This window comes from Bombus pascuorum, unplaced genomic scaffold (assembly GCF_905332965.1).
Source record: "Bombus pascuorum unplaced genomic scaffold, iyBomPasc1.1, whole genome shotgun sequence".
NCBI lineage: Eukaryota > Metazoa > Arthropoda > Insecta > Hymenoptera > Apidae > Bombus > Bombus pascuorum.
Window position 1 is genome coordinate 700,079 of NW_026869747.1, and position 19,101 is coordinate 719,179.

The 19,101-nt window shown below is 32.4% G+C and overlaps 1 protein-coding gene and 1 pseudogene across 1 annotated transcript in view; one reads left to right on the forward strand and one right to left on the reverse strand.

Annotated features, from left to right (window-relative positions):
• LOC132915854 (uncharacterized) overlaps positions 1 to 19,101 on the reverse strand; it is a 50,294-nt gene that overhangs the window by 15,555 nt on the left and 15,638 nt on the right. The gene's annotated exons all lie outside the window — the stretch shown is intronic.
• On the forward strand, positions 649 to 18,816 carry LOC132915856 (uncharacterized; annotated as a pseudogene).

Consider the following 19,101-nt stretch of genomic DNA (forward strand, 5'->3'; position numbering starts at 1 on the left):
AAGGACCCTAATTTCAACGCTATTTAATATACTATACAAATTAATTCAAATGATTATTAATATTAAGAATATTGTATATAATTATAAATAAATAAAAATAATTATATTATTTCATAAATACCCAATTATACTAACACATAAATAAATGAGCACATAAACATGTAAATAAATATATATTAAACAAATTCAAAGAAGCGGACACTAAACTATCGCTGCAACGATGCATCGTTAGAAACGCGATTTCTAATATCGCAGAATGACTCGAGAAATTTCTCCGGCTGGATACTTTTTTATGTAAACGAGAAATTGTCGCCATTTCGAAGACTATTACAAGGGACAAAGCGTGGAAAGCATGTAATTGGAGTTGGTGGTGGCTATGAACTCGGCGACGACTTGACCATCTGGTCACACCTGAAATGTTTTCCAGGTCGGAAGATGTAGTCCTTACCTAGCAGCGGATTATTGCAGATGATTTTATCCGTTCAAATGCAATTGCCGCGACAGGATAGCAATTTGAGACGCCAGTGAAAGCCTAGATCGATGCGAACTGCATTATACTAGATTGTTTCTGAAGTATCCTCTTCAGTAATGTAATATAACACATTTTGTTATCTTAATATCAGGGTATTCTTCTTCCGTCTTTGATCGATGGAAGCTTGTGAGTAGAATCGAGTTTATCGATAGAAATAAAGAGGGTTATTTTCTGTATATTCGTTCTTGTCGATTCTAGTCTTTTATTTGTTGTATCGTGCATTACTACAATGTAGTTGTTTCAAAACTTGAAATTTCATGAGATCATTTTCTTCCACATTTAGATAAAGGCAAATTTGTCTCGTCGGTGGAAATAATTGTTCTTCGTATTATGGAAGTTTCAATTTGAGGGCATTAGACTCTATCTAACGATTTTGCCAATTTATGATTTTAAATCACTGTAATAAAAAACTGTGTTTTAATGGAATACTAATATAGGAATACTAATATTTACAAGAAAAGGAAATCGGGCGTTTTATTTAAATTGAATTAAAATACTGATAGGATACTAATATATTAATATATAGCTATCGTCATATTTTTTGCTTCTCAAATCACTTTCTCTTTCGTTAGTAATTACAATATTCGTATTTAATTACGATTACCACACTCACAGATATTAAATTTAGGTACTTTTAATTAGCAATAATCGAGCATACAAATAAATTAATAATTTAACATTATTACCCAAGTGACTGAAAAAATACATCAATTTCTATAACAATGTTAAAAAAATTACTTAAATAACAATAAAAGTAATACATAAAATAAGTCTAAAAGTATGCAAAGTGCATTAATAAAAAAGTTCCGCTAATCTACATTTTCGAAAAAGCTGATATTTCAATGAAAAACTTGATCTTTTATATATGTCGGGTTGTAGGTAGGGGCGTATAATGAATCTTCACCAGGGTTGTTCATGGTTGTCGCACAGATATTTATTACACAAGTATGGCTGATACAAGATTGACGAGCGGACGCGGTAACTGGACGCTAATGACAATGGCCCTAGGTTCGATATAGCGAATCCACGGTCAACGGGATAACGAATATACTTTGCTTCAAAGTCTAAGTCGGACTCAACTTACTACTCGCGATACTAGGAACGCTTGGTTGACTCTTAGCTAATCAGATTGCCAGAAAAGAATGACTTTCCGTCGCGACGACGCTGCAGAGGAAAACTATGATGGGGTGTGCCTAAGGGCACGAGATCATCGGATTCGTCAAAGAAAGCCTCCACTCGGAGGGTGAGGGAAATAGGCGCTGCTGTTAATTGGTCAATTTCTATGTTGGCGGTTAGAAAAGGATGCTAGCCGCCCTAGAGAGAGAGTTCCTAGCAGGCAACGTCGTACGTGACCAAATCAGGCTTTCCCGTAACTTCCCGCAATAGGTGACAGATTTACAGGCTGATGGAACAAAGACTGTTTGTCAATCTGAAGGACTTTAGTTAACTAAGTCCTAAGATTTGTAACGGTTCCTCAGGTTATCTGAACATAAACTGTAAACGATGCATCGGCATCTGGCGATCATCTGGCCCAAAGAATGGGGTCTGTGTGTGGCGAGCTGCGGGGCTGTTGGAATGTCTTATTGTCAAGTGTCTGTACTGCCAATTCTTTAAAGGAAAGCTATGTTACTTTATATCTCTGTTAGGTGAAACGTTCATCCCGTGACCGTGGCTACGCTCGGCGACCGGTTGTCGCCTCGAGCCTAAACTCATTGTCTCAAGTTTCGAATGACTGTGTCTGGGTTATTTCGTAAATGCTACAGTATTGAGGCTTTTTCCAAATAATTCCAACGGGGGGGCCCGGTGTCCTTTCATCTCCGACATATATATACTTGATTTTATACACGTATGTATGCATTAAATCAAATATCAATAACTCACTGAAGATATTATTATACACAAATAACGGTGCTTTTAAATTGTCGAGAAATACAATTTCTGAATCACTTTCTATCACTCGAAAGATATCAAGTTCAAATTTTTCACACGTTCTCTGATTGCAGGTGATGGTATACCCGGAACAATTGTTGTTCGTGTGGGAAACAATCGGCCGGACTTGGGAACGAATCCAATTTGCAATCGTTTCACCGATCCCCTCGAAGAAGGGCAACCTCTTTTTTTACCCTGTAATCCGCCTATGCCTGGAACTTTCGTTTCCGTACACTTGGAAGCAAATACACCGGCACTAGTTCCAGTGCAACTTTCATTGTGCGAGTCCTTCGTGTACACTGATCAGGTACGATCAATTTGCTCTACCTGTTTCAAACAAATAAAATTATCCAAGTATCATAAATAGCTTTGTTGTAAGTTATATAATCTATACAATATATACAATATGCAAAAGATATACAAAAACTACGTATAATGCTTGTTATAATATTTAGCAGGTGCAACAAATCTCCACGTAAGTTCAATTTTTTAAATTGTGTTTATAAAAATATAAACTTTCACGAAACTTCCCCTTAGTTACCTTCATAAATTTTGAATCCATGAATGTGAATTATGTTTACTACAGAAGGGACTAATTAATGTGAATTTCAATTGTTAAAAATGGATAATCAAGTTTTAAAAAATATCACATTTCAAAAGACTCTTTATATATACCTTATTTATCATTTCTTATATATATTTTGATAATGTAATTCATTTTGTAGATATAATCAGTATTTTAACACTTTCTACTAATTAAAATGTACCAGGGTTATTAGAAAAACTTGAGTTTTAGGGTTTTTATACTGACTTTTACACCGATTATTCTTTTCTTATGTGTATATTCTTCTTTATGTAAGGTTTTTCCTTTTTATAATTTAAAGAAACGTGATTACTTTTTTATATAGGCTCTTCCCATCGAGAGGTGTCCACAATTTAGAGATCAGCCACCAGGTTCGACAGCAACCTACAATGGAAAATGTTACATATTCTACAATCGCCAACCGATGATATTCCGAGAAGCATTGGCATTCTGTCGTGCACAAGGTGGTACTTTAGTGGATGAAAGTAATCCTGCGTTACAAGGGTTTATTTCGTGGGAACTATGGAGGAGGCACAGGTACCGAATTCATTAATTGTCCACCTCTACGCTTCGCTATCTACTTTCAACTCTTTTCTGTAACATATAACTAGTTCAATTTAATCAAAATCAGACTGATCTATCTAGTTCGTTACAATAGACAATTTATTATATCTAATACTAATAGCAACTTTCATCAAACTGTTATTTTCATATTTAATAGTTAATAAAAATGCTACAGGAAAGGTACAGATATTATTCTATACGGTAGTAATAAAATTTTAAAATAAACACTTTAGCTTCAAAACAAGTCAATTTTCCTATTGTACCATTTGTACCTTGTAATTTGAAATTACTTCTATTACTACCATGAAATAAACTAAACCTACCTTCTGACGTAAATTGTTTACAGTGGCGAGTATAAAAATAGGATAACTTGTACTCATAAATACAAATAATATTAGAGTGAAAACTTTCGTTTCTATTCTTCTTCTTTTATACAGAATTCAAAAATACATCTCTTGTAAAATATTAAATAAATTTTAATCAATATGTAGCAGTTAAATACGAGCAATAACAAATACAAATAATTAGATTAGAATCTTAGATTCTGATACATAGATAATTTAATAAATTATTATAGAAATAGTTTAAGCGAAAGGTAAATTACCATAAAGAGAGTTATTATCATAAACGAAAAAATGTTCAATGTTCATTGTGTAATAAGTGTGTTTTCAACAAGCATTTCTAAAAAGATATACCTTATCTTTATTAAGGAGTGATACTTCGAGTCAATATTGGATGGGTGCAGTAAGAGATCAAAAGGATCGTACGGTTTGGAGGTGGACAGGAAGCGGCGACGAAGTTTCTGTTTCTTTCTGGAGTCTACCTCAAGGCAGCGAAGAAGACTGCGCCCGATATGATGGTAGTAGAGGATGGCTTTGGTCTGATACTCCTTGCACAGCTCGATTAAATTTCATCTGTCAACACCGTGAGTAACAAGTATTTTCTCATTAATATCGAATTACTATCGAATGTCATCTATATAAATGTCATCTTCATTACTATAGAAATATATATATATATACTTAATTCTTCATAGATATCTTAATACGTACATGATGACACATTGCACAAAACAATTAGAGGACCTTTTCTCATATCACTTTGTCTTTTATATTCGCTTCTTGTGTTTGTACATTGTTTTTTAATTACCATTCAAGATCAATTTTTAGAATACATCATGATATCGTACGAATAGCATGTTGATATATTAGGTTTATAGAACTTCTCCGCTTTTATTTACTTGATTGGTGCGATAATATAGTCAATCCGTTTACTTTTTTTTAGCAACGCGTAAAGAATAGAAAGATATTAAATAAAGGGTGAAAAATATTATGCGAGCCTCTCAAAAGCTAAACTGAACAACTTGGCTTATTGTTCATTTCGTAATTTCATTACACAAGTACACGATTAACGTTCAACTCTCAAGACACGAATGATTTCCTTCCATCAGTTCATTTATCGCAAAATGATGACACTAATGATAGTAAATTCTGTGATAGTAGATTTAAAAAATAATGTTTATATCATCATCAACTTGTTGTATTTTAGAATTTATGGAATTGATCAATATGGTTGCTGAAAAGCTTATGTATAAAAAATGAAGTTCTTATCTCTCTCTTCTGAAAAAGATAGATAGAAAAAGATAGAGAAAAGTAAGCAAATGTATGGAATATCATCTTGTTTTTTAAACGTTACTCATATAAAATCAGTCACATAAAATACAAGATTTTTGTAGGTATTCAATCATACATTTACACTCAATTTAAGAGCAGTCCCATATTCCTAACGTTACGAGCAATCTTCAGTATTGAACTAACATTTAAAAACGCATAAATTATATCTAATAAGAAACAGGTACTCAACTACTGGAAGCTTAACATCAGGTACAATATTTTCATGGAAAACAAACAAAGAGTATTCTTTTTATTAATTATTCTCCTTATTAATTAAGAAGCTACTTTGCTTATAAAATTTTTAAAAAATTACATACCCAAGTATCAAACTCTCGACCAATACGTTCGTCATGTGCACAATGTCCGCGCTATTTTTCTCCGTCAGAGTATCGCGAGAGAAGTTATTGGAAAAATAAACGGTGCCAAGTGAGGCAGTGAGAGAGCCTCATGACGTTTCACAGATAAGTCACCTGTCAGATTCGATTCGTACAATTTATTTATCGGATTTTTACAAATGTCTCTATTCTATATTAGATAGATACTATTCCATACTTGGTCAAACAATGTGAGACAACAAGTAAAACCAAGGAATTCTTTGTTTGCTCTTAGAACCACGAGCGTGTGGTCGACCAGAACAGCCTCCGAATTCCACGATGACGGTGACCACAACAACAGATCGGAATTCCGGAAATGCATATGAAGTTGGCGCGACGGTGGATTACACTTGTAACGCCGGCAGCCTTCTTATAGGACCGTCGACTCGTACATGCCTCGATACTGGCTTCTACAACGAGTTTCCACCGGTGTGCAAAAGTAAGAGAGCAAGAATTAGACACAGAGGCCACTCGGTGAACCATACACGATCGTCCTATCGATGTTAAATTCAACATTCTGCTCGTTTCAGGCATCGAGTGCGGTTATCCAGCGAACATAAAACACGGAGGTTACACACTTATCAACAATACCGTTAGTTATCTCAGTCAGGTGCTTTATTCCTGCGATGAAGGATACGAGATGACTGATGTAATATCGTTTGATACCTGTGTTGAAACGCTTCGCCAACGAGCATTTTGAAGGAAATTGGTAAGAATATTAGTTGGTGTTGGATCCTGATGACATCATCTTTCTGATTGTTTATTGATCCTCTCGTTGTGGCTTGATTTTGTTCCTGATTCTAGAATCGTTTAAATTGGTTTATCATTTTTAGAGATTTATGGTAGAGATTGAAATTAATCTGATTGAAGATAAGCTTTGAATGCGTGCATGATTTTAATATGAGAATTTTTATGTTGCACAACTGACAAATTCCTGTGTCAGTTGCACTGTGTAGTGTTTATTCATGAAAATGAATAAATAGTGTAATAACGTAATGCAATGAATCTTTTCCTTTTTTTCTCCCCATGTTGCGAATCATCTACACAAGCGTTTCATGCGACCGTAAGCGATAAAAGTAAAAAGAAAATCATGGAGTACATTCAGTTTAAGCAGATATAAATATAAATATGTACGCATGTACATTTTCCAAGATACTCATCGATACATTATAATAATATATTATGATCAGATTTTTATACTTTCTCTCTAAGATTTCTAATTTGAGATTAAAACAAAATATTTTCGATTTTTATGAGACATTAAATGCTACAATATTTATTAATGAAACTCCGATATAGTAGTAATAAAGCCAAAATGTTGTATAAAACAATTTTATAAAACGGTTTTATAAAAAATAATATAGAAGGATATGTATAACTTATATAAATAGACTTTTCATTTTTAGTTTAACGCTACATAGACATTGTTTACAGCTTATTAATAAATTATAATGGATTAGTAATTTGCAGAAGAAACAATTTGTTCCGATTACAGGTCGTGCAAGACTGACATGCGATATCGATGAGCGCTGGAACGGACCGCCACCACGTTGCGAGCCAATTCTGTGCGATCCTCCTGCTCCTGTTCCACATAGTTATATTCAAATCGATGAAGTCGACGAGACCGAGACAGTACCATCGAAAACGAACTTCAGTCGAAGTCTTCTCGTAGGCAGTATCGTTACATACACTTGCGAGAAGGGTTATAGACTTTCTGGCTTCCGACAAATATTATGCTTGCCTACTGGCTTATATGATCATGTCGCACCCACTTGTACGGGTATGTGATTTAATTATTTTTATGGAATAAATACAAATTTAATTATTTCTTTAGAAAGAGAAGCAAGTCATTTTTCGTGATAGTGTTTGCAATCTTCAAATACGAGGATAATTTAATTTCATAATTAATTATTGAATCTTTATTAATGTAAATGATATAATATGAGAATATTCAAAGGTTGTTTTTCAATCCAATTCATGAGATATTTATTTTATACTTGGAACTTAAATTCATTTATGCATATAACTGTTATGCGCGTAGCAACTCAAAGAATTAATAAGTAATTCATAATTGTTTTAATATATACATATATAAATTTCAAAATGAATTCTGATTTACAACAGTATTGTTTTCAACCAAATTCTACTTAACTATTGTGTACCTTCTGTACCTGACTGTTATATGTGTGTGTCCGTGCGTGTGTGTGTATAAAAATAGTATAATACATATACTATTAATATAATATAAATGCTTATATATTAAAATATTATTTTAAACTAAATCACATATAATACGTATGAAATCTGTATTATAATATATCTGCAATAACTGTAGTTGCAATAATTGCAATAATTAATTTCAGTAATTTCAATAACGATATATGTAGATTATCATTTACATTTAATTTTTTGTTGAAATCGCAAACAATAATCTTTTGTCGTATTGACCTCTTAAGGACTCTTGACCTCTTACTCTACAAAATTCAATCAAAAATGTACTCAATTTTTTCGTTATCAATTTAAAACTATATTAATACGCTAATATATCATAATTAGAATTACAAAAAGGCTCTTTTCACTTAAACCAATACAGGAGGTCTAAGATAACTTGGGATAAAAGAAATTTTACATATGATTGGAAACTGGGAATCTATATATTCCTAAGGGATTATGTGAATACATAATAATAATAATCATTAAATTTTCTTTAACAGAACCTATGTGAATGATTAGAATTACAAGAGAATCAACGTCTCCAAAATTCCTTTATTACAGAAGAACCACGTACCACCGTGACTGTGTCTTCCCGAACAACCGTGCGACCAACGAAGAACCAGCAGAACCCGACACACATTCCTACCACCTCGAGTTCGAACCACAACAATCTCGACGACCACAACCACAACCACCTCTGTGCCACCACGAAGAGTGGCTAGCACCGCCGAATTACCCGCGACGGTTCGGGAAACCATAGCAAGGAAACCAAATATTGGTCTTCAGAGACCAGCACCGCCTCCGTCGCCACCTTTGAACGACGACACCAACGATCATCCTCAGGACAATGAAATTTCTGGCAGTGGAGTGGACAATGCTCAGGCTGGCATTGGAACTGGTGTTCCTGAACCTTCTGGACCTTTCAGGGTGGACAACGCCGACCAGTCGAGTAACACTCATCAAGCAAAATTAAATCTAGGCGCGGTGATCGCCTTGGGTGTCTTCGGTGGTTTCGTATTCCTTGCTGCTGTAATCACCACCGTTGTAATACTCATACGCAGGTAAAAGCAAATCACTCACCTAAATCCGCGAATCGCGTGTAGAATGATGGCATTATCGAGTTGTTGTCGGTTCTTTTGATTTCTGTGATTTGGTTGCACCAAAAGTAACGCCTGTTTTGTGATGTCAGATTATATTCATCTTTGTTTTTATTTGTTTGTTACGTTTTGCTCGTTTTCTAGCGCGTTGTTTATTCGTTTCTCATTCGTTGCTGGGAGCAATTTGAGGATTATTTTATTACGAGTAAGGATAATTAATTAAATTAATTAAATAATATTTTTCATATATTTCATAGGTAATTTCAATTCTATATTTTGAAACGAAATAATTTGCGTGTGTTTAAATGGAAATATGAATGTTTGATAGAGATTAACATTCAATTTCTAATCGTTGAATTTCAAAATTAGGAAAGAAATTTAAATATTTTTCATTGCATTAATTGGAAAATTAAATGGAAAAAAAAAGAACTTGATTTGAAACTTTTACTGATACTGATACTGAAAAAGTTTATTTCGTGGCAAAATACATTTGTTTTAATCTTTGGGATTTGTTTAATTTCGTTCAATTTCTAATATCTCTACTTTAAATTAAACTTCCTAAAATTAGAAATATCCTGATATTTTCACATACTATCAGTTATGGGAATTAAACAAATTTCGTATCACTTCAAATGAATAGAAATCTTAAGATATAAATGGTGGAAGCCAATAAAATTACTCTTATACATATACTACTTCCTTTTATCGTATTACTCTATTAGAAGGAGGAAATTTCTTACTAATTCTCTAATGGCTCGATGGCAACCTACTTATTTAAAAGAGTGGTTTTCTCGTCCTTACCATTGACTGACTATCAATTACCGTAAATATTCAAATATACGTAGCGTAGATGCATGTTACATTGTTCCCATTTTGACTTTTAGATTCTTGTGTCATGAAACATGTTATATTGGTAATCATCTGATTCTCTTGTTATCTGCAATTTAAAAATTGTATTGCCTTCGACTTCTCTAACAGGCATTATTTCTTGGACAGACTATGCATAACTATAGCTTCTATATACATACAATACATTCGCTCTTTGACCCTACGTGTATATATTGTATCGCTTACTCTACATTTGTTTAAACTTTCTTTATTCTTTCATCTGTCTTCTTGCCTATTTTCTTCTTATCTAAACTCGCGTTTCGTAGCTCCCTCGAAATATTGTAATTTGTAATTCATTCCGGGTGTTGTAATTAGTGTAACAAAGAGTTGTTACGTAAACAGTCTTTGCAGAAGAAAACGTGTAAGAATCAATAACCTCCGAGCCCTCTTAATTTCGATTATATTTTTGTTTTTAATATTGTCGACTGGTAATATTATAAATTTCTATGCAGCATGCTGTAAAACATTACATTTTAAGTGAAAAAATACAACGTTACTAGACCAAGATATCTTCTGGAAAATTTCCATCTATATCTAAAATACGCTTTTACGATGTGCATTGTGAATTATTTTGGATGCAGATTAAAAGTTTACAACGAACTACGCTCCAGGTTTTGGTTGATAAAAGAAATATTGTAGAATCTTTGTTATTCGAAAGATTGGACATTTTTGAATTCATGGAAACGCAATATATTTGTTCTCTTAGTTTCATACATTTTAGAAACATAGGAATCGCAATTTCTTTTTGAATGCAGTTTTAATCCAAACGTTAGTTTTTATAGACATTGAAATCATTGAAATTTCGAATCTGCATAACATTATAATATAGAACATTATATTACCATTGAATTCGTGTAAAGTAATCTGGTTTTGAAAAAAAAAAAGGAAAGAAAAAGAGCAAAAAATGCGTTATAAAAAAATTACGTACCTTATAGAATGATTTAACACGAATTCTTAACAGAAATTCAAATGAGAGGTTCTATAGCATCTTTTATCAAAACATGAATTATTTTGTTTGATTAAAAAATTGACATAAGACGTACATATGATTTTTGCGTTAGATTTTTGTAAATTTTTGTTATAAGAGAATACAATTATAAGAAACGGCAAAATGATCGACCCTTTCGAAGGTGATTAACACTTTCTAAATTGAAAGTCCATGTTTGTTAATCAAACCATACATGTTCCTAATTATATTCATTACAATTCTTTAAAATTGATATTACTAACATGATCTATTCTTTTCAAAAAGCATAATAATTTAAAAAGTTCTCTGCATCTTTCATTACATCGAAGATAATTTATTAATGAGATTGCGTACGATATTCTTTTTTTCTCAAGAGAACAAATTATTGTAGATTATTTTCCGTGACGAAAGGGTTAGAAATTTAAAATTAGACAAACTTGTCTACATGGGACATTCAAACTAATCCTTTCATTGCTGTTAATTACCTATTTACCTACACGATATACATATAAAAAAATTATAATTAACTATAACATCGAAAATTACAAATTTTAAAGTATAATATAACATTTACCTCAATATTTACATTGTATAATTTAAAAAGTTAACAAATCCATTTATACACTGCGTTTCATAATTATAAAACCATCCAAAAACTTTCAATTTTTATGTGTCATATTATAATTTTTATATTTCGTCATAATGTCATATTTCAATAAGCTTAATTGTTCGATTTTGAACTTTCGAATATAATTCTAATTTATTTGTATAAGAATTGAAGAGTTTAGAATGGTTTTATAGTTATGGGACGCAGTGTATATAGTGTCTAAAATACTCACTTTTCTTTAACAATATATTTGCCATGAAGATTCAATTATTACATACATTAACAGATGAAGATTTACATTTAAAAATTATCTCAGCAACGAAAGGGTTAATCCAAACAATCATAATAAAACAATCATTCAAGGGAAGAGAAAAAATATCAGCATTAACCCTTTGTGGTCGTATGTTTATTCTCAGCTACCAAAAAGAAAAAGAACCGTTCTAATTGTATAATAATATTAACTTTTCATATTGACAACATATTTCATTTCGAAGATACACCCTAATAGGATTCTGCAAATTAATACAATTAAATATTTTCTTATCTTGAATTATTTGACAAAGGATGCTCCAAAATGCTCCAAATGCAAAAAGAAAACTGAATGATATAATACATATATATATATACAGTAAACTGCGAATTTTTATGCAAATGCATATTTTGCATATATTTTTTACATATATCAATATAATTAAAAAGAAATAAAATCAAGACAGATATTTGTTTCATCTATGAAGTGTTATAATGAGCACAGTATTTGGATTATTTTTTATATATTTTCGCACATTATTTCGCACATTCTATAAATTTTTACGCCCTCGAATTTGCAATTTAATTACCAGTATCTGTTCAATGAAAATTAATTCCAACTAGCAAAAAAAAAGAAATAGTAACGTCCGCAAAAAAAGAAATAATTTTAAAAAGTGGAAAAAATAAAAGGAAAAAAAAAAGAAAAAAAAGGAAAAGATTGATCGGAGGAAACTAGGTAACGATCAAGAAATAACAATTAACACTGAGCCCATTTGCGTTGCGGTGGCTAGCGGCAGTGGCAGCGTCAGAAGAAGGCGTCGCAGGGAGCTTGGCGGGATTGGTGCGTTGAGGGGTGGCGGTAGTGGTGGCCTTGGAAGGGGTGACACCGGGATGCCCTCGCGTTGGTATACGCTACTGGCGCTGCCCTTCCCCGACCAGCACCTGGGGCGCCGCGACTTGACGGCTCGCCGCGGCACCGATCATCCTTATTCCTTCGGCCTCTCGGCGGCCCATCGCGCTGGATACCTTTCCAACCCTGTCCTTTAAGATTATCAAACAATTACTTCCTATATAGTCTATATATATACATATATAGTCCACCATTATCGCCTTCACCCTCCACGCAACCACCGCCCACCACTACATCAACCATCACCACGTACCACTACAACCGCCATGCGCCACCCTCGCGAGTGATTACTAGTCAAGGTAAACGAGCAACGTTTATAATGAGCACCCATATATAGCGATAGCTCGTTCACCACCGCTCACCACGATTACCACGTATTTTTAAAGCTTCTCCTCTTCTTCCGGACGCACACAGGTCAATGCAGCGTTCACGCACTTTCTTCCCCCCAAGTAGCTTCATCTATGTGTACTGTTCTCTTAGCACATCGTTTAAATAGGATTGGGCACTATCCTTAATGGAAGAGATTCGATTTAAGGGAAGAATATACGTATAGTGAGAAGTTTAGAGTTTGATGGGATGAAGTGTTCTATGAAAAAATTTGCTCAGTTTCTGAAAATTATTTGTCTCTGAATTAAGATAACTTGCCCATCGATTAATAATGGTTCGTGATTTAAATAAATAAAGGAAAAGTAATTGCTAGATAGCTTAATAAGACGAAGTAATCGCAAATAAACGAGTAATTAGCGGAAGAAATATAATAATATTTTGTTGACTGTTAAACATAACTCAATTCGCATGAAAAGTTGTTCTAAACTGATATTCGCACTGATTTTTTATTAACTCTTTAACGTTCAAATCTTGTTGTCGAGGGACGTTATACACCATCGCTCAAAAGTCATAAAACAGTTATTATATTAGCTCAAAATTGGAAAAAATTAAATATATAATAAAGACATCAAGAAATAGTATTTGTACAGTGAAGAAATTATACACTACTAATATACATAATGATTTTATTAAAACAGGCTTGTAATTGAAAATTCATGATCTATAACAAATACCAACATTTTATTAAAAATACGAGATGTCCTAACACTTTTGAACAAGGGCGTTCAAGAGATAGTTTCGATTCGATAATATCAATGTTTAAATCAAATAAACCGGCACGTGATCAACCTATTGACTCCATTCGTCAATTATACGGACTTGAGCAAACTGGATGTTTCTACTTGTTTGCTGGTTTATGTTATAGGTTTGCACAAACTAGATATTTCCACTATATGTCAATTTATGCAATATAGAAATATATATCTTTTGTTTCCTTTTTTGTTTTTAATTTAATTTTAAATAGAATTTGTCGTTACATTTAAGTTAGATTATATATTTTGTTAGTGTATTAATACCTAATTCTAAGGTTTTAACTTTTCAACTTGAAATGTCGCTGTAATTCCATATTTTATTTCCCACTATGTTCCCTCTGTTCAATACATGTGAATTGTTTCAACAATTTAGTACTAATGCACATATTCAACTGTTTTCGAACTTTCATTTAATTATTTGTATTTCGATATTTCATTGGTCGTAAAAATACTTCCTGTTGTTATATTTGTTATAACTCTTCTATTACTTCGGGTTAAAAACGTGGAGCATCATTAAATTGTCAGATAACTTTAATTAACTGATATTTATAGGCTTAAATAATAAGAAATAATAGCATGATATAATTATGACTGAATACGATAAAACTGAATGTATAAAATTCCAGCGACATTCAAAATTACCATACCCATTGAGACTGAATAACCTTTTTAAAATTGGACCAAATGATTTGGATTTTTTTTAGAAATTAGGAAGATTATTTTACTAGATCAAGTATAAAAAAATTTTTTGAAAAAACTACAACTGGTCGGAATCGCCAAGAAAGAAAGTAAACATTATATTTTCCGCAACTTCTTTGTCTGAGCTTGTAATGAAAATTGAAACGATACATTTTAGACATTTATATCAGTTACATACATGCTGAAAATTTCATCGAAATCGGTTAACGTTGCTATGAGCTGCAAACGTTTAAAGATGGTGGAAAATGGCCTGAAATTTACGTCTTTCGGTGCCTGTCGCTTGTTTTCGCGTCAACCAATTTTAATAAAATTTTCGGCATATATGTACATGTATAACTGATAGAAATGTTCGAAATGTTGTTTAAAGTTTCATTACAATTCCAAGAAAAAATTTTGGGAAATGTGATCCTTACTTTTTTTCTTGACGATTCCAACCAATTGCAATTTTTTTAGAACTTTTTTTATACGTCATCTAGTAAACCAATCCTCCTAACTTATCAAAAATATTCAAACCGTGCGGTCCTATTTTTAAGCAGTTATTCAGTTTTAAAAAGTGTTACAACAATTTTGGAAGTTACTGTAAATATAGAACTTTAAATTGACAACTAAACATATTTGTATAATCTCAACAAATTAAAATTTACTATCTCTGTATTCACAATTATATCTGTGAATATTAAAATTTATTTAATAGCATAGTTTGATAATGTTTCATAAAGTTTCTGGTTGTACAATAAGCTATGCTGAAGGAAAAATGCGATGATTACTAGAAAATGGCTCACTATATATAGTAAAATAATTTTAATAAAAATCACAAGAGATTTAAATTATAATAAACTCCTAATATATCTATATCTAACTATTTGGTGCTCCTTCCATCTTCAAATTGGTGATGGTATTGCTAATGATTTCACTACAAATTGCTTCAATTACACTTCGCTAAATTATGTTTCCCAAACAAACATACGTAATACAAAATGAAACAATCGATTTGGCTTAAGTTTCTCAACTTAAGTGTTATAATAAAAACCAGAAATATTTGAATAAGAATTTTCTATAAGGAACAATCTAAATATCTGAAAGCCAAATCGATAATACAACAAACCGCATATATATCTTGCTTACTGTATATATATGTTCCTAAGAAGAAAGAAGGAAGATCATAAATTAATAATTAGAAATACACTATGGGTCTAAAGCGAATGAAATCAGCGAGATTCTAAATTCAAAATAAAAATAATGTTAATTCGTCCTTTCGCGGGGAGACGCGTCTCCGTTAGGCGCGTCAACGGGAGTCGTAAATTCCCGTTACGATCTACGAATCGACACCGCGAGCAGGGCAATCCCCTGATTTCAGTTACGATAATAGGGGTGGTTATATTGAAATAACTGTAGTCTCCAGTTATATATTTTTATTTATTTCGCACTTTTCACAACACTTGGAACGTATATAGAAATATGTTGAAATTGATACCGGTTAACGCGATGAATCCCGATATCGTGTGAAACTATTAGACTAGCTTGCCGAATGAGTGCAAGAACCGTCCGAAGTATGTTGACGCCAAGAATCGACTGTCTCGTTGGCGTGAATTGAAGTTACTGCCTCGGTGGCTAGAATTGTACTTGACTGACTCATCTCATGCCATTTAGGGGGAAAGATCGGTTTGGGTGTGCCCTTACCGAACCAAGGACCCGGATTCGTTGTTCACACGATCCGCGATGCCCATTGGTTATAGCCGAAGTTAATAAACATAATGCGAGGAGAAAGTCTCCTGCATATTTGGCTCATGGGTGGCCTTGGTCTTGGGGAAAACCCGCCATTTAGCGGGACACATCTGCTTTCCCCGTAATTAGCAAGAGAGTGCAATAAACCTAATGACTGTTCAAATGACCATCCATAAACCGAATAATATTTGTATGAATCGAAATTAAGTTGAAAAGATTCGGTTTATGGTGGTTCCTTAGGTTACTGCAGGTCAGTTTGACGAGAGATAGGCGTCGGCGGTCAGACCGAAAGGTACGTCGCACTGACCGTCTAGCCCGCCGTAACAAATAACAAAATTACATCGAAGCATTTATTTTCGAAAAAATGTATATGTGTTACTTTTCAAGTACATATATATTTGCTTCATTCCCAGCTATACAGGAATAAATAATCGACAAGAGACTATTTTACGTATAAAAATGTAAAATAGAAATTTTTCGTTTGAAGCTTCCTTTTGAAGAAAATAAAGTTTGATCCTATTCGGTCAAGAAATCGCATATTCAACAAACTTTCAAATTTTATTTTCTTGAAAATTAAACTCTAAGCGAATAAATCTTATTCTATATTTTCGGGTCGAAAAAATTTAATTTATTTTCGTATGTAGAATAACATCCTGTCAATTCCTTACTCCTACCCAGTCGAAAATCAATCAAATACATGAATACCTATGTGATAAGTTTCCAAACACGATTTTCTATAAAATGAAATCTTCGACGCAATTTTATCTTTTTATTTTCGTGTTATTTTGAACTAGAGAATCTCTCCTGACTTCATTTATGCTATAAATTTAGATCCAAGGTGTATAAATTAAACACAACAATAATATTGTATTGTTTTCAAGTTAGAAAAATAAAACAGTAATATAAAATATTACTTGGCCCCTCTTGCACAATACAACTAATGTTATTAGTGAAATTTTACATATTACAAATTATAAGTTACCTTCTATACATTAGTTTTCTAGAAAACTACTTCTGTACATCAATTTAACAAATTACCATTCAATAGTCTTATTCGACTAATGTTCTATATAAAATAGAAAAATTGTACAACTTATCATTTTGTCAACCTACAGATATTACCAGTAAATCATTATGCATAAAGGTCTCGAAGTTGAAATAATAATAAATATTTGTTAAACTATTCACACAGAAATCGCGGTAGAAGCAGCAAGCATTACCGACACCGTGCATCTCCAGATTGCAATACCGTGGCCAGCTTTGGAAGCAGTTCCTCTGAGAGTCGAGGAGGACTGAATCGATATTACCGTCAAGCTTGGGAAAATCTGCATGAGACGGCCGGTCATAAGACCAATCATCCTCCTCTTCGTCGCAAGGAGACCCTGGATGAACCAGGATACCGAGAAAATTACCGTGGCAACAACACCGAGAGAGATGGTTCAGAATTAGTTGTGAGCGATGTAGCCACGTACCCGTCTAACAAGCACGCCAGCATTTCTGACAAGAAACGCCATCATCATCATCATCATCATCACCACGGTAACTCTACGCCCGAGTGGAGGCAGTCTCAGTCTCATCACAGATACTAAACATAAAATCGGTTACCTAGAACCGCTTATTTTTTTGAGATTTTCGGTGAATCGATTATTGTGACGAGTCGCGATTAGATCACGAGCAAGTTATATTTTTTATGCTGTATGCATATTTTATAAATGGTGACGCACTGGAAGATGGTGACTTTATGTTAGGAAATACGTACAAAATGTAAGGTAAATTTCTTTCAATATAGAGTTTTAATTTCAGCAAATGTATTTTTGATTATTTGTTGAATGTGAAAGATATAATTAATTGAATGTTTATTTGGTAATATTTGGATTTAAAAATATTTGTACAGACAAATTTGTTTACATAAGTGAAATACTTCTTGTGTATGTGTATTTTTATATATAAGAACATCTCTTTTTTATTTCTTCAATACAGTAGTATGTGAATTTTATATATTGATCTGATTCTTTAAGAAAAAAATTGATGAATTCATACATTGCTTTAATTTCAATTTTAATTTCTAAATAACTTTATTTTTTATAGAAAAGCACATCTATCTCAAAATCTTTTGAGGTGGATCGTTGACATTTTCTATAATATTCTAGATCTAAATTACACATATACATTTTGAAACATGTATAAAATCTTGTGTTTAAAATTCAACTAACTGTTTCTAGTAATTCAGCTAATTCTAAGTTAGAATATCAAAAATGTATATTGTTTTCCATTTACAATTCAAAGTTTACTTAGAAGAATGTATATTTAACATGAATTATAAATCTTTGTCCCAAATTTTTTCAAGAAATATGTATATGTATATCTAATATTCTTAGAACAATATTTTGTAGTCATTTGACGAAGAAATTAGTAAAATAAAATATTACCAAATGCATATATATCATAACAAACGTTTGACAAATATTTAAAATCATTTTTTTTAGAAATAAAGTTTCATGTGGATAAATTTTCTTATATTTCATCTTCTTTTTAGCATTAAATCACCATCCATCCATGTATTCTGCTATATCATTTATGAAATAATTTGTAACTCCATTTAAAATGGAAACTTAAAAGAACATGGTGAACAATTCAAACGTTGCGTAGGATAATTTTTAAGCGTGATTCATAGATAGAAAAACTAATTCATCCTACATTTATTGTTCTGTTATACAGTAAATTATTTACTACTACCTTGTTACGTAATGTAAATACCGTATACTGCAGTAGCGTAAGTCAAAGACGAAAGTTGTGAATGTAGGAGGATCACGAGTTGATCGAAGGATATGCCAAAAAAATGAGAAAGTAATATATGTATATGTATAATTACTGATCAAACGAATTCTAATAATTTTTAAACGAATTCGATACAAACTATTATAAGAATGTTCGATTATAATAGGATTGAT